The sequence below is a fragment of the Zootermopsis nevadensis genome, unplaced genomic scaffold (genome assembly GCF_977971745.1).
Source record: "Zootermopsis nevadensis isolate Lab colony 2312 unplaced genomic scaffold, Znev_1.0 Znev_ptg000021l, whole genome shotgun sequence".
NCBI lineage: Eukaryota > Metazoa > Arthropoda > Insecta > Blattodea > Termopsidae > Zootermopsis > Zootermopsis nevadensis.
In genome coordinates, this window is record NW_028259153.1 from 12142549 (window position 1) to 12161066 (window position 18518).

Below are 18518 nucleotides of genomic sequence, written 5' to 3' on the forward strand. Positions count from 1 at the left end.
CTCCACCATCAGCGCTCATCGCAGTTGAATCACTATTCAGAACCTGATAGTTGGTCAAGAAATTTTGAGCCCGAAGGTCCATTACTGTTTCCACAGCATCCCCGCCACGGGACCATTCTGATCCAGCTTAATGCAGTTCACGTGGCACTTTAAGATGCATTTAACGACCAAAATCTCCGAGGTATCGTTTTTCTTTAGATTTCGAATTAAAATTCTGAATGCACTTATCGTCTTCCCAGTTATTGCATATTACAGCGATACAAGGTTAAATTATACAATTATGGACATTTTATCAACGAACGTTACGACACTTAGAGGTTAATAAGGTACTAAATCTGAATGCTCTTCTATACTCTGGCAGTAGGAGAAAGAAGAGGTGTTAAGTTATGGACGGTGCTTTTGAGACGAAGCTGTTCCAAGATAACATTTTTAATTTATATGAATGCATTAACTATTTAAATTAAACTCATAACATTTATAAAGTTCTTTTGATCCAGTTTGGGGTTGCATATAAATTACCGTTTATATAAAATAAATCATGTTATTAATTTTGTTGCGTAGTCTATGTAGATTAGAGATACTTTAAAACTGAAGCCGAATAACGCATTAAGTAAACTGTGTTTATATGCAGCAGCAAAGAACAAAGTTTAGGGGTGTATCATAAGTTATTGATGAGCCGGCGTAGCTCAGTCGGTATAGTGACTAGCTATGGGCTGGACGGCCGGGGTTCGATCCCCGACGGGGGCAGAGGATTTTTCCTCTAGCCTCTGCGTCCAGACCGGCTCTGGGGCCCACCCAGTCTCCTCTACAATGGGTACCGGGGTCCTTTCCCGGGGGTAAAGCCGGCCGGGGCGTGATGCTGACCACTCACACCCATCTAGTGCCGAGGTCAAGGAAGAGAGGAGCTATACCTCCACTCCCCCAAAGTGCCTACATGGCGTATAGTGGGACAGCTTTACTTATCATAAGTTATTGAGTAACGCGTTTGGAAAGGTGTGCTCTTTGGAGTAAACTGACATTCGAAGGGTGTTCCTGAAGCAGTATCACGCAGGTCACTGTTGCAGCAGCAAAGAACAAAGTTTAGGGTTGTATCATAAGTTATTGATGAGCCGGCGTAGCTCAGTCGGTATAGTGACTAGCTATGGGCTGGACTAATGTTATCCTAGGTCATTGTTTCGAAATAATGTATTCTCACTATGTGACAACTGTCCCTCTCTCACAGGACATAAAGAAGCGAAAGCATATGCTACATTGCGTGTTGCCTAAAATAACTCACACATTACGACGAATACATTTAGCGACGTTTCATCAACTTCACTATTTAATTAGTTTTGATGATAAGGTGATCTAATGATGAATTGGACAAATTTCGAAGAAAAGGATCGTGCGGTATTTCATGTATTATTTTAGCATTTGCTTGGAACTAGATAATAAAATGAAAGTCCTCTGTCAAGATATCCGGTCTCCGAGATGAGGTTTGAACTTAGAACCTTCTGAATACGGAGTAGAAGTGCCTAACCCTCCAACTCGTCGCTCGGCCGGACCGTGAGCCTTTGCACAGAGGCACAATTCATAACCAAGAACTGCTGGTGTTCTACTCATCTACCATTATTGGTATGGTTAAATCTAGGAAATTAGAACGGGCGGAGAAACAACGCTCGTTCAGAACACTGATGAAGAAACCTCTTGAAAACCACCACTTCGAACACAGAGAGGACGGTGGGAGAATAGGACTGAAATGAGTTTTGCGAAACAGGTTTTCGTAGTGCTAACTGGACTCAGCAGACTCATAAATGGGTTTAGTGTGGACCTTCTTGTTAGCTGTGCAGAACCTCTTGGTTCTAACACGACAGAGATAGTCAGGTAGTTAATACCGCAATATGTATGCCTTCAAGAGAAAATCAAGGACAGTAGGACTAAATATAGGCTTCTCATACGACGTAAGACTTGAGCATTTTATACAAAACACAAGAAGACTACATGGCTAATAACACGTGGCTAACGTTGCTTTATTCTGCTTTATGCCATTGTATGGAGTAACACCGAACTACGAAAGTAGGACAGAAGGCTTTTTATTCTCTTTTTCTTCCTAAGTGTTAGCCGCGCTAACACGGTTTACATGAACAATCCTCCCCTGCGCCACAGATAACACTGTATTGTGCTCTAAGATTAATTACACGTGACAGCATATAGTAGAGCCGCATTGCGCCTTTCTGTTGGGGCTGTCGGACCTTGCAGGCTACTTTCTGCGTTCTCATGAAAATCTCTAAAAACTGTAAACTCAGAATTCCAATCATAGTACTGGCAGTGCGACGCCGTCACTAAATCGGTAAATATTCTCGATTGGGGGGGGGGGCGGTTTTGGGACAGACTGCATTATTTCTCAGTGCGTTTTTTCGATTAGCGTTCACTGCAGACAAATTGTTCTGTTCCGAAGCGAGAACTTTCGATTAGGATTCACGCAGAGGCATATTATACCGCTTCTAAACAAGAACTCTTGACTAGTGGCCGTTTTAGACAGACTGTACTATTCCTAAACCACTATTCTGATCAATGTTCATTAAATTCCGACTGCAGTATTCCTAAGCTAGAATTTTTAGTTAGAGTGCTTTAGGTCATTATAGTACATCAGAGGCAGAATGAAACTTTTCCTAAGTGTTATCGATAAAATGCATTAGAGACAGGATGTTCTATTACTAAGCGATAGTTAATATGTAGAGACAGACTATACCAAGATAATTAAAATCTATATTAGCTCTAATCCCTTTATAATTTTCCAAGTACTTCCGATTGTTACCGACTGTAAAAGTCTTACTGTGAAAATTGTAAATGTTAAGGGTCGAAACCTTTATCTCTGCCTTTTAAATACCCTCGACGCTTTTATTAACATCGGAGGTGTGCAGGAACGCTAAAGAATGGTTCTGCCATCGATTTTGCCTGCCACAGACCTTCTGCCGCTCGTTAAAACGAATGCTACTAATTCTTGTACATAATCGCCGCTAATTACTAGCTGCCGATACAGCTCTGGTGTAAGTAAGTCGTCATGAGGGAAATTCGAGTCGATGTTTCTGCATTTCCAACCTAGGCCGACAGGAACAACGAAATGCACTATACCATAAAACATGGCAGAGATGTCTATGTATCAGTCGTGATCACAGACCCTAACAACATACACAAACCACTTTATAATTTCTAGTAGTGGTTATTTAACAACGCTTTCAGTAGTTGTAGCCATACAGTGACAAATGATAGTATGTTTAATGACTAATGAAAGATAAAGGACACGAAAGGAAGTCGTTGTGGTCTAATTCAAGGTATCCCGGCATTAGAACCATGAAAGATCTCAATCAGGATAACTGGTCACCGGGACGAGATCAGAACCCGGGACATCCCGAATATGAAGGAGTGCTGATGTTATGGTCTTAAGCGATTCCTTAATACAATGCCTTAAACTGCATCTTTAAACTTTTAAAACCAATGGTAACTTTTAGTACCTCCTGCTGCAACATTAATTAACTCTGCATTTTGCTTGTTGTGTGGTTGTATTCATGGGTTTCGTGTGATTCTCAGAATAAACAGCAATTACTTCCCAGGCAGAATTAACTAACTGGAGTTTGTAATGATAATAGCTGTTTTCTTTGAGTCAAGAACCGAACTTTAAATATTACGTAGACTGTCTTTGGCTTCAAAGGTTTGAGACTTATTCTATAGTGTTATGACAAAAGCTGACACTGTCTCGATATAGACTGAACCCCGAAATTGTAAAGTTGGCTGCCGTGCAGTAGCTACGTAATGATGTGTTAACAGTCGTTTTAGATTTCCAAGACCGATACGTACAAATTGAATTTTAAAAACAAAATTGTAATGCTATATAAATAATTTAAAACCTGTTGAAGTGTACACTTTATTCTTTTGCAGACTGTTCAGAAATATACAATTGTAAAATCGTGCTATGATCAAGTATAGAAAAGTAATAATGTAATAGAGAAAATTACACAACCAGATACATAGAAGTAACTCTGGAGCAGAGAGCAAGTCAGCCACCCCTGTTTACATAATTCCCCTAAGACGTGGATATAATATCAAACTATCGATGTCTCGTCCGGATGGTGGCGCCATTTCAGTGTTCACTGCTAAATCTAGTTACTGGTTACAGAAGAAAAAAGAAATATCTGTCTTGATGTTTACCTACAGATATTCGATGCTGTAACAGGCTAGCGGCGAAATATCGCTCTTTAATTCTATAACCAGTTACTTTTAAAATTCGGTCATAGTAAATATCAAGATCCAAAGAACCGCAGTCATCATTTCTGTGTTTTAAGTGTTTAATACAGGGCAATGAATTACGCTTACTATATTAAACATCGTGTTCATACTGCCTATAGTGTTCATAAGCAACAATTTGTTATATTTTTATATGTAGAGTGCTGAACGATATGAAGAAGAAGACGTATTCGAATTTTAACTAATTCTTAGACACTGAACACGTGTATAAGTTTTACCGAACAAGTCCACATAGCATTACAACCCAGAATACCAACATCCACATCTTCACCGCCGCGAGAATGCTATTAAAATTGTTATCGTTTACATTAGCTGATTGACTCCGGGAAACAGAGTCATTTTTGACAAGCTGATACTCGCTAAAGTCAGCAGTAATTTTCTAGTCTTTTATGGAGTCCGAAGGCTGGGTACAGGTACATTAACTTGTCTTTTTCTTGTTAGTGACTGTATATTAGTGTATGTTATTGCATCTAACTTGTATTCCCTATCTACACATATTATAATGGAACAGACAATCAGGTAAACACGTAATGAGTTGTTAATCGTATTGAAAATGGTAAAGTTTTAATGTTTTATGTGTCATTTATTTATCATGTTTCTTCATCAACTCAGTGTCTTCGGATAATGTTAAACCGTACAAACGCTACTTGCTGAAAATTGATCATACCCCATTTTTCAGGATGGATCGTTTCTAATAATTGTTTCAGTTATCAACACTTGCAGGCTATTAAATGTGACACCAACTTTGTTGTACGTTGAACATCGCTGTCAACGAAATCCGTCGCCTTGCACTGAACCCACATACTCTGTTTTTTATCACTCCATGTCCGTAACAGTTCAGTCACTAAAGAGATTGTCTCGTCCACTAGGGTTCGATTCCCAGAAGGCGATGTTATTCTTTGTCTTGGCCATTTCGACTAACTCCTGAGACCACCCAGTCGTCTACCAATTGGGTATCAAGGGATCTCTCCCCAGGCACAAAGCAACAATTCACGTCAGTCTAGTGTTTGGGTTAAGAATACGTGAGGCCCTGTTTCCGTTCCCCGTACATTTCATGGCGTTGCGCTTAGATGCAGGTAAAACCTCAACTGTATCCATGTAATTTCAGTTAAAGAGTAAAAGTACCAATGTCTCTTGTCCAAGAAACTAATATGGTCTGAGCACGAAGCTGATTTCTCACCTATCAAATACCGAGACCAAATAATTATGGAGTTTTACCACCGATCTCGCCACACACTATCACAGCGCAATTCTTTATTACTGGGAGAAATGTGTTTTGATTTAACGAGTAAAAATACTGTTCTTGTTTTTCACGTATTTATAGAACTTCCCGAGTGAAGAGACGATGCTATTTATGATAAACAAACTATAAATCGAATTCCGAACCGGAGATTGAAAAGTGCATGTGTGCTCGTGTGTGTGTTCGTTGTTGGCGTGTTGCATCTCACACCATCAGAACGACGGGAATGAAACTGTAGAATTCTCTTGATACTTGGGTGAAGTAGTGACTTGTGTTTGCTTTTGAACTCACGCATACCCAGACCGTTGCTGCTGAAAGTTCCAGACTGCAGTACGGAAATAACGCTACACTCGACGCTTTTAGGTCAATATTTCAAGTCAGCAAGGTAAAACCTGGCGCGCAACTCACGTGCTGGTCTTCGCACTAACATACAATACTGGCATAGAATGAGAAAATCCATTCAAACTCTCATTTCTTTGTATCTGAACTTTGTGACATGTTGTTGAACACAGCACTTCCATGGAGTCGCCTGACTATCGATTATGTTGGTGAAACGATCAAGGATGGGGGAACAGAAGTGGCCAGAAGAAACAATGAGAGACGCATGATACAATCAGCCCTTGAATAGCTTTGCCCACAACATCCAATAGATATCGAACACGGTGTGGCTTTGTGGGACTGAATGCGGTGTTATCATGGTCATCTCAATCTCCGGAGACCTGGGTTTGTTTACACTGAAGGTCCGATACGCGGTGTCATTTAATAACGGGTATTTAATCTAACCGCTTCGAAAAACTTAAACTATAATCACTGACTAATTTCACTTATGGCATATCCATTGTCTACCAATGCAATACGAAAATCAGTCCAACACTCTGGTCTACTGTATATTATATGTCAATAAATACTGCACGTCTTATCGGCTTTTGTGGCCAACAGCGCCATTAGAATACATACGTACCTTCAATTTCTGCTGATATATAGCCTAATATAATTACGTTCCATCTACAACATATCAGTTCAGAGTTTAAGTTTGGAAGAAGATTTTAAGATCTGCTTTAATAACAGTATAGGGCAATGTTTCGTCAAACTTAAAATCGTTTATATCTTAATTGCGTCATGTTTGTGTTTTATTGATACAATATTTTATTTTCCGTCTATACACAAACTTAAAATAATGTTGTTTAAAATTAACAAGATGCAGTATCTACTGAGAATGTTATAATTTTAAGTAATTTTAAACAACATTATTTTAAGTTTGTGTATAGACGGAAAATAAAATATTGTATTAAAATCGTTGCTTCTCTCACAACTTCCTGATGTACGTTTGGTACCTCATTAAGCAGAGAAATTACTCATCTACAATGAATGCCGTGCGCGATATAATACCTCCGGCTTACGTCTGTGCTGAATTTTATAAAAAGTTGTTTCAGATGAAATAAAGTACATCCCCTCATATACTGAAAAAGGTGTTCCCCGTATTTTTATTTTTTACTTTAATTTCCACCCATTGAAAGGTTTGTAATACTTTAGCCATTAGCACTTATTACTGAATGAAATATGATAATAAAGATCCTCTACAGAGAACAGTGAACCTACTTTGTGAACAACTGTGGATTCTACTGACAGGGAAGCATGATAGGTCACAATTCACACTGTCGTCCATTGTTTAATTAAAATTTATAACATCGGCTCACTGATTTTAGTTATCAATAAATAACAGCCATATGGAAATGGCATCCCTTCTGCAAAATCACATTACAGGGGAAAGCAAAGAAAAATCCATTTCTGCCTGTCATAAAACATTTCAGAATTAATTACTAATCATTATCAGACACACAGGAATAGATGCGTAAGCCAAAACTATAGTACTCCACTTCTCTAGCAATGGCGCTGTTTTTACAACTCAAGCATATATGTGGATTATTGAGTAGATAATAAAAATTTATCAGAGATGGAGCCATAGAGAAATTCCACGTCAGTATCTCACTGCAAACCGAATATTCACTACAGGTGTGACATTTGTACCCGCTGTGAATATGTTACGTCATTAGCGAAAAAATTTAATTTCGTAAACACCGTTCGAAATGCATGATCTGTTTACTGCAAACTTAAGCCATGCCAGTGCTGTTACACGGATCCAAATATCTGACCTCATCGAAAGAATAAATAAATTGAATGGAGGTAGAAATGTATGCCCTCAGACGGACAGAGGAGAGAGAATAATGTCTAACAGACTTGATGAAGTTATAAGGAAAGAACTGGGAATAAGAAATGTTAATACAACAATAAAATAATCTGTAGTTATTTTCTTCCATTACAATTTGTTCTCAACCTCAATGTAGAAAGACATATTCTACGTTCTGTACCAGAAGTTAGAAGTTGCGGAACAGGGTCCATAAAACAGCATTTGTTGTTGTTGTTATTATTATTTTAGACGTGTTTGCTACACTAAACGTTATGTTATTCAGCCCTTTAGAGCCCATTGGTAATTATATGTAGCACTTGCTTTAACAATCAGTAACATTTTGTATTTAACTTATGGATTTCGTATGATTCTCGGTATAATCAGGGATAATTTTCTCAAAGAGCATTAACCAGATAATATTTGTAACGGTGAGATGTGGCGTTTTGTTTGCGGTAAGGACTGAATTCTTGAATATTATCTAGAAGATCATCAAATAGTTAAACTTCTATTTAAACAAAATTCGAGACACCAATTGTGTGAATCTTAGGCGTCCGCAAGGAATTATAATAATGCGCATATTTGGCTTCGCCATGTTTCGCCCATCTGCCTCTCTGTCCTCATTTATAAAGACTCGAGAACCACTGAGCGAATTTTAGTGAAGTCTGATATTAGGGCGTTTCACTAAAAGTTGTCGACACAGTCCATTTTTGGTTAAAACGGACAACATTAAGTGGAAATTTATACGATTACCAACATGCCTTTCCACAAGTATCTCGAACGAAATAATGGAGCGAATTTTCTTTCGAACAAAATCTATGGGAAAAAATGAAACACAAAAGCGATTTCTATGATGTAGGCCTATCTTAAAATTCGACAACCGCTGGCCTGATTTTGATCAGGTGTTTTTTCTGGGGCTCTCCGCTTCGCATGTTTAACGCTGCTTATAAACAGCATCAAAGGACAGCATTCACGAATTGAAACTCTGGATGCAGTAGCACGATACTATTGTTTCGCTGATCGTACGTTACCTACTTGTTCATACTGCTGTATTTAAGCATAAAAAATTGTACAGTCGTTAAATTTTAAATTACGTCTGAAGTACGGAACCTGGCACAGAGATCTTGGATTCCGATATTTTCGAAACATTAAGAAATGCTATTACACACACAAAAGAAACCACTTCCATGCTAATTTATTCGGACTCCTCTCGCAAAAAAGATGTTCTCTTTTTTCCCCAATTATCTTGTCTGTCGCAGCCTTCATTAGTAACACATAGAAATGCATTGTCGGTAATATAGCATAACATTCGATCGTAGTTTTCAAAAATGGTATCCTAGCAACCCATTATTGTAGCGTCCAGATACCGATTTTTCTCGGATTATTTATGGAGTTTTGGAATTAACTCGCGTGTTTTTTGATGCAATAAATAAAAACTGAATCAGCTGTCTCAATGTCGTACAATTTCAACGCTACAAAATTTGTAAAAAGAAACTACTTTGCAGGAAAACTCGTACTTTAAGGTCAGAAGTAAATAATATTATAAAGTCTCTGCTGTAACCGATTACATCATCTGCAAAATGTAGATATAATTTTGTATCGACTTTCTGTCGTAAGTAATTTTTAAGATGTTGATGTAGTAAGCGTAGGGTGAGATGCTTACGTCAGTAAATGCGAACATGAACAGTCTAAAGACGAACACGTTACGCGAGTTTTCTGGTTCTCACGGCGGTAGTAGTCTGGTTGAAGCTGACCAACGTCTCAGTGGTGCATGCTGTCCCCGTCATCAGAGCGATGGGCCAAGTGAGTCGCTTGGACATACAAGTGGGAAAACCTTTGGTCTGATGTTCCTAGTCATAACAAGACTTCACGTTAGATTAGATGTCTGGTCTTCCAAGAACGAAAGGCCTTTCAGGGGAAAAGTACTTCACGTTCACTACACCGATAAATGTTTGTCTCTTTCAGGATCCCTTGCAGAATTTCGCAAAAATTTGTATGTACACACAAGGTTAATATTCCGTATTATAACGTGTACACATATTTTGTTGAAACGTGCATTTTTATATACGACGAAAACGCAGAGCAGGTACAGAACACACGGAGCAGATTAGCACAGCGTTACACGACTGACTTGTTCGGGGATTAGCTGCCCTATTTTGAATCTCGTTCAAGTGACTGTCTGTTTTAACTGATGTTTTTCATGGTTTTCCTCAGTTTCTGTAGGAAAATGATACGCCACTTTAGATTGCTTCCCGCATCTTTCCCACTCGCTTTTCGAAATGGCCCTACCAGCACCTGCCAGAGAATTACCAACAAACAAGCACTGAAGTTTATCTAGTTATAATCATGATGACGCTGAATAATTCCCCCAGTTGACAAGGCGTCGTTACATTGCACAATAAAAATCATTAACAAAATATCCGTCCTTGTATTCAATACTGTCAACCCTGATCTATAGTTAAAGAACTTTCCCGCAACCGCAGACCGATGCATTTTCATCTGGCATCACATTAATTTGGTATTTAAGTCGTGGTTTTAAACTACCACAAAGCTTCCTACAACATTGTCCCACAGAGCATATTTAGGAGATAGTAAAAAAAATATATATAGACTTTTACCGACGATTTTAATTACGCTTCTTGCCGTGCCGTGCCGTGCTGTGCTGTGCTGTGCTGTATGGCTTCCAGGAGCCGTTTCCATGTAACATTCATTACGATATAGACGTTACTTTACTTCGCCGTTTCACATCCCAACACACTAAAGTTTTAATAACTTGTGCTCTGGTAATATAAATACGATTTATCAAGACATAAAATAAGTCTCTTAGACACTCTGCCTTAAATAGCACAGCATATGAAACTTTGTATTAACCGGCCATGAAGCAATCATATTCGAGAAAAATAATTATATATTATAATACTGCACGAAGTGAGATCTGAACCCAGCAACAACCAGAGTCCTACAAATCCGCAGGACTGTGTAATATGTAAACAATTTCATTTAATCTTGATACAGCATAATAAGCGTACACCTGCAAGCGGTATTCTGCGCTATCAAACAGATGAGTGAGCTGCATGGTGATACAGACTGTATAATGACCTGACTTGTGACAGTACAGATGGTGCTGTTTTGTTGCAGGATCGCCACCAGCACCCTGTGATGTGATGTGATCCGAGTCGGCAGTTATATTTAGCTCACACTCCTGGTGCTTCCATCCAACAAGAGGCAGCAGACAATTCCGCTGGCAGTCTGCGCCACAGAGTCGGTAAGTGAGGGGGCACTGCACTACACAACCCCACAAAAACCAATTAAAACAGCTGTTTGTTTACGGGATTCAGTCTCATGTAACTACAGTAACGAAACGCGGTTAAGATGTTATCGAATACGTGATAAGAAGATCATATGTGTGTGTGTGTACACGTGTGCGCAGAGGATTTGTGGGCTGTTTCTTCCGTACCGCCATCATTTTTTTTTTTTTTTGCTAAGGCTGTAGGAGACGTGTTTGTGTGTGTTTGTATAAAGTTTATCGCATCTCCAGTTACTGTTAAAATTCCCACAGAGTTCGAAGGAAGCAGGAAACACTCCTACACATCGTGACAGTAACAACAAACGAAAAAACTAACAAACACGTGGTGCTGCAACTGTTACGAACTTTTTATTACACTTTCGACGAATTGGAATTGAGAGAAGTATTTTTTCAAAGCTTGAAAAAGTTCTTTTTTTTTTCCTTCTATCTCTCAAGGATTCTTCATCCTTTCGAAGTCATTTATTGGCGATCGACTTGAACCCAGCATCGACAGTTTATCCTGGTAAGGAAACAGCATCAAAACAGTTTTTGAAATGTGACGAAACATATTGGCTGACCGCAGTTGGACTCAGGGAAGCAGTATATCAGAAATACGTATAACAATAGTCTTAGTGGACATCCGTTCAAAAGAAATATCTTACGACGTAGAAGGACCGGCATCGTGCAATAACACTTCTCCCATCGCAGTCCACCCTTTTTTATTGTCAAAAAACTAATTTCCCATGGTGGTCCGCGGGGTGCTTAGTCTATATAAATAGCCAACTGGTTAATGCAGATTGTGCAAGTCAGTAATGTTGGCCGCCCTCCCACGGGGAAAGTTGAGAATAATGAAACCCTAATTGAACACGAACTAAGAGTTTTATGACTAAAATAACCAGTTACGTGCATCAGAGTCTAATTCAGAAGCTGATAGTTTGTGAGCTGGTCACTAATTCCCTGTCTTTTATGAATACAGAAAGTTCATTGTCGTGTTCACAACAGTCCATTAGAGACTCATATCCTAAACGACATTAATCGAAATCGTTACGATGGTGCAACACATTGGCAGTTTTCTTGTACTTTGTCCATCGTCTAGGTATTTTTAGAACCAAAACGGTTCGGAAGTCCGTTCTATTTGCGTCTTAAGGTGAAAGGTGGACGAACCTGGTTCGAAAGTAGCTCGGCCAGACCGACGATAAAAGTATAAGTAACCTCCGAAACGTTGTGGTTTTAATAACACCTAGACGACGAAATCCAGTCCATCGCTCGCACTCTATTTCCGTGAATAAAAATGACATTTTAATTTTTATTCCTAAACTAAAATGTTTATAATCAATTAACTTAGGACTTGAAACTCCAATATCAGCAGTTACTCCTATTCCACTTCAGAGGCGATACAGACTTTTTTTGGAATGGGTGGAATGGGACACAGTTGTCGAGCTCAGTCCAGTCTGGAATTGTGATACTCCTTCTAGCCGTAAATCCATTGTGATGTCGAATCACGTTACAGTTTAAACACATGGATCGGGTATTGAATACCTAACGCCAACAGGTAAAACGCTGTTGTATGGGATATCGGAACTCTGCTTACAGACTCGATGCTTCATTCACTGAAGAACAGGGAGTAGAGCCTGACCCGCTAGTACGCCAGATGTTAACGCAAATTCGTTAATATAGCATGAACGCTCTGCCTGAGAAACAAAGAAATGGAATAATCATATTCACAGAAAGTATCCTGTAAGTTCGAAAATTGTTTTACGTGATAAAACAGTTTAACATGTGAGGAACTTTAAATGTTTTATCAGCAGTATGCACCATGACATCAAATTTAAATCGATATTATCTGTTCTGTATAACAATAAAACGCATGTCACTAGGGAAACTAAAAGCAGACGTTACTAAAATTCTATGCAGCAAAAGCGATGCGTATGGCTTTATATAGACTTGAATGCTGGGTGCCTGCTTCACCAAACATATCCGTCGTATACCATTCACCGCCTATTGCCTGTTCTATGGCTTCCAAAAACCGCCCAACCAACATTCACCCTGAAGATGATAACTGCAGTATTTGCCCAACTTTGAATAGCTTAAAACATTCGTGAGCGGATCATCCGCGAACGCCGAAGTTAAATTTAACACTGTCAGGACGTGACGTTCCCTGTACCACCTGCCATTCCATTCAATAACACTGCATGTTGATGTTTCTCTTAAAAAGTCATTAACCAACTGATCTTTGTAATGAAGAGGCGTCTGTTTCCTTAGAGGAAAGAAGTGAATTTTAAATATTTAGAAGAAATTATTTCAAAAAACTTTAAACAAAAACGAAAAAGAGTGGGACAACTCCCCTCCCAAATAGAGGGCAGACGATTTCATGGTCGAAGTTCTAACCGTACGAGTTGGACTAGGAAATAAACCAGTCAGTATGGTAGCAACTTGTGCGGCGATAAGTATTCTTTGTATCTGAAACAACAGCTTCTCTTTGCTGTAGTGCGGTGATAATCTCGTGAAGACCTTTCATTTAGCTCCAGAATTTACTGTTGCCACAGCCCGTGTCTGAGAGTTCGTCTCAGTCATAAAGTAATAACGCAGTTAAGAATAGAGAACGCATAAACGTCCAGTCGCACTTTTACCGAGTTCTCATTATAACAGAAATAATTTATTTTATATTCCTCTTGACAGCTCGGCGCGTTCTTCTCGTACGTCAGTTTTATCTTACATTTGTCATAAAACCTTGAACTCTGCTTAAAAAAAATGACAAAAATGTATACAGAATTTATTTTATACGGCTAATATAAAGTTATGTTCATGTAAACAGTTACTTTCGGTTTTGGAGTCCTGATTCTTTCTTTGACTTAAGATTTGTCCCAAATAAACAGCTACCCCGATTAACCGATGGCTCAATTGAACGGAATCTACTGTACTTGGTTCTGGTTTAAGTTCTGACCATAAAGAAACCACCGTAACCCCCGGCAGGGAAGAAAGAAACATAACAACATGAGTCATGCAGTGTTCCTTGATATTATATGGATACACCGAAACAACATGAGTCCAAAATAGCATTACTTTATAACTTTAGAAGCAAAAGATGTTATTGAACTCTTTCTTTGTTAATAAAGTACTTATCTTCCAACTATTCTTGGGTAAAAATAAATGAAGCGTAAAATGAAGTGTTTGCTAACACTTTTATTTTTTATTTTTCTCGATAGCGAGTTTTGTTTACTCGTGTAGCTTTGCAAATGAGCGACTACGAACTTCAAGGACTCTGCTCCATGTTAGTTAATTAACAGATCCAGAGGCAAGAATTTATGTTATTAAAACAAATTTTTGTTTTCCTACTTCACAGGCATTCAATACTCTGTCAGGATAACACAAGATAAAGTGGACCAATATACGAAAATATTCAGAATTCACGTGAGAATAAGCCTATAAAATTCTTACTGACCACAATTAAATATTGTTTTTAACATTTTCGTACTATTTAATTAGTATATTTCACGACGCTATATCATCTACAGAAGTTATGAGTATATGATAACTGAGAGTCGACAGTAATATCATCTAGAGTGCGTGAAGTCACAATGAGACACTACGGAGTGACAATTGAAGGTCATAAGGCGGTGAAGATGACGCTGTTTCCATCTTTAGCCCAGTATGTTTCTTCGAAACGTTGATATCAACAACCCAGAACAACAAATCGACCAACGCTGTGATGTGTGGTCCCTTGCCGGAATTTGAACTAGGTATTTTCCGAATGAAAACCAGACATCTTACCGTTCTGTTGAGATTTAAAAATGCAAAACCAACGTGTCGACAGCGATCCGCGTTTCTGGGAGTTTTACTACAAATATAAATCACGTTTAACAGAGTACATAAAACCTCAGTTCTCCAAAGAGCTCTTTCAGTCATATTTTCACATTTAATTTGATTGTAATTGCGGTGAATTTGATGAGTTAGATTTCAATGTATCAAGCAACTGAACAAGCAGAAAACAAGTTTCATTTTACATCATCTGAAATCTCGTCTCTTTGTTCTCTTGTCATAAATATGTGCATTTCTGTCCATTTGAATTGTTCGCTCTGTTTAGCAAATTAGTGAAAGAGATGCATTCATTTGAAGCTCCTGTGAGCACAGTATTTACGCTTGAGCTTTGTTTCTAAAACTAATTGCAGAACTCCACACGGTGTGGTCGTCAGAAATCAATTACACACAATTTGCGTCATAACTGATTATGAGTAGGCACTGGTGAAAACGGGAAATCTAGAACAGAATTGGCGCTGTAGTTGTCAGGTTTGTTCTGCTCTTGGGAATGTTGTTTTATCACATAACCTGCTGATTACGGCAGTGGCGTGTATGAAGGCTTTCCGCGTGGGAGGATCTGATTTACAAGAATAAAGATAAATTGTTGTATGAAGAGTTAATGTGCATGCCTGTATGAGGATATGAAAGCAAGACAATCTTATGATGATTGATTATGTGACTTAGTCATATATTTTGCGTAAAAATTTGTTTTATACTTCACATACTAAAACGTTCATGAAAATATCGTCGAAGACTTGCACTGCTGTCTTGTTTTATTTATTGATCACACAGACTAAAAGTTAATATAAAATATTGCAGACAGTCACTATTGAAAGGAAATCACAAGCTTGACCATTGTACTTGGTCTGTCATCGTCACAGATGCGCCAAAAGAGCACTTATTGTTGATTTGAAGTTGCAGTAGAATAATGTGTGTTGATATACCAGAAAAATTATGATTTTCTGCCTGACGATGCTGGCAAGTCTGTCAACTGTTGTCAACACTGTCATAACATGTATATATGCAGAAACATGAAACACACTACCTGGCAATTAATCATGCTCAGGACAAAGGAGCGCCACATTTGTGTAACTGTGCGCATTAATTACAAACATTGGCATTCGTCACAAAGAAGTAAACACAAGTTTTCTTTAAGAACTGAAAGGATTTCGACCGCGGTACATCTGAACATCGGCGTCCTGTTTTGTTCCGTTCTCGCACCACTGATTCCTGTTTTACAAATTATTTTTATTTTTAATGAGATGTTATCTCAAAATGGTTTTTCGTATGAAACATGAATGCATTTGACGAATATTTTTCCCACAATAGAATACATTTCTTACACACATTCCGTCTGACCGATTTATTAATTCTGGGTAGTTTCCACCATGTGGACTTACAGGTAATACCAGCATTTCGAGGAAACCAATTAATTCCGTATTCACCCCGAAAGATGGAAGCAGTATGTTCCTCCAAATCGTTAGTATCTACTTACAAGTCCAGTTGACGTTACCATCCAAGAAGATCAACATCTAATTTGGTATAATTTTGTAATTGACGGTCTCAGATTATATTCCAGCTTCTTTTAATACTGTTGCTGTCTTCATCATTAATCTAACAGCTTAAAACTAATATAAAACTGTAGCTTTGTTTCATAAGCGTCTCAAAACTTTTCCCCCGTCGAAAGAAAACAATAACCCACACGAGCTGAGTGCGATAACGGGAGTGGTAAGGAGAATATCTGGACCTAAGACAGGAGAGGCCATGATACAGAAAGTTCCATAATTCACACTCTTCGCCACATATTACCAGGATAATTAAATTGAGGATAGTAGGACTGGTGGGGCATTTAGCAGCAATGGGGGAGGTGAGAAATACTTTCAACATGCCGGTCGAGAAATCTCGAACGAACAGTCATAGATTATAGGATAATATTAAAATCGATTGTATATATACAATCAACTCTTTATTAAGTAAGCCTATGCTTTTTGCCAATAATGAAAAGCAGTTGATACAGCGTTGCCAAAAACGTGCACGCAAACTGTCTTCGATACTGTGTGTGGCCCATCAGTGACTATGCCTTTGTCTTACGCGAGGAAACGCGCTGAATCATTCCTCGGCATTATTCATGGAGCAGAAAATCCTGGCAACACGCAGCCCAGTTGCGAGATATCGATAATCTAAATAATAATTCCCCGAGGCGGACCAACCGACCGATTTATTAAAATCTATTAAACAGAAACGTGGGGATTAGATTTGCGGGAATGAGCTTCATTATTTGAGCGTGAACAGTATTTATAAACGAACTTCAACACGGAGGAAGATGGCTGTCTTGTGGGTTGTAGCATTGTGTAGTTTGGTAGGAGTTTAACCGATGATGGAGGCAGCAAGGACCTCTGAAACGTTGGTAAACTTCTACCGAACTACACGGCGCTAGAACCCAGGAGACAGCCATCTTCATACTCACCGCCGTGACGTAAATCTTAGCGACGAAAAATAAGAGGAAATTACACGCCAAGAAAACAAAACGAGACATGTCTCCGAAAATGAAACGAGATGAATTACTCACAGAGGGAAATTGTGTTAAAAAATTAGGTAGGCTAAATTAATAACAAGTGCAGTCAGTAATTTCATTTATAAGATAAAAGAATCCGAGAACAGGTCACACAATTTGAAAACAAATCCCAACGTAACATTACGTATTTAATAAATACGATGTTCTCTAGAGCACATGCAGCGGTTGTGTATTTTAGGTAAGCAGGAATTAATTTAACAAATAGAAGGAAGCGTTAGTTTCGACATACTTCCATTTTACTTCGAGCCATGGAATCCAAAGCAATTTCATGTTTAAATCGAAAACATTAGCAGAGCCGCCATTGTTATCATAAGCAGAAAGTGTGGCATTAACTAGCCAAATGGTACGCCACTTCTTTTCTGTTTGTTATGTTTTCATACCGGCGACTGCCCCTTTTTACAAGCGAAAATCCACCATCTGTATTGACATTATTCATGGCATATATTTTGTTAGAAACGACCATTTTAAAGCAATTAGGACACATTTTTACATTTTATAAAGGCCATCATTATCAACTTAAACCGAAATCTGATGACTCCCTTTTGGAGAGAAATGAGAGGCTTTTTAGAGAAATGCATTTTGCAAAGGGATCTACTGAATTTAACGCGGGTTTTTAAATATTTTTTCTCCCCCCCCCCTCCAAAACAAAAAGGAGAAGGGCTGATCTTTTCCAACGGTATAACGTCACTGGGATTTCCACCACGGTCTAATTAGCTGAATCAATAAATCCCGACAAATTATGCAAAGGTGCCAGAGACAGCATTCCTTTGATTGACGTTTTTCACTTTAAATATTTATGAAGCATAACAACAGCTGGTGGACAGTTCTGAAATATGAGTGGTTTAAATGTGGTTTTCGGAATGACGGAAAACAACCATGAAAGTTTCAGAACTAAGAAACACGTCAGATGAGATTCAAATGTGCTGAATAATTTTGAAATATAACTAGAAGGTAAAAGGTATTCGGTTGTTTTTGACATTGACTGCAAATAATCACGACTGATTAAGAACTAAGTAACATCTGAGGTGCGGCACGATGTAATGGATATTTCGTAAATGTGACACGAAGTTGTTTTAGAACTAAGAAACCGGTCGAGTTAGTCTTGATCCAAGATTGGATTTCGCATTACTTTATACTGTCACTGTTACTT

At 38.5% G+C, this 18518-nt stretch overlaps 1 protein-coding gene across 2 annotated transcripts in view; it reads left to right on the forward strand.

Moving 5' to 3' along the window:
• LOC110841283 (irregular chiasm C-roughest protein-like) overlaps positions 1-18518 on the forward strand; it is a 302701-nt gene that overhangs the window by 121114 nt on the left and 163069 nt on the right. The window contains exon 2 of one of the 2 annotated variants that reach the window (XM_087352626.1): positions 10848-11518. The gene's annotated coding sequence lies outside the window, so the exon portion shown is untranslated. The remainder of the gene's footprint in view (positions 1-10847; positions 11519-18518) is intronic. The other variant, XM_022086681.2, reaches the window with a different exon arrangement.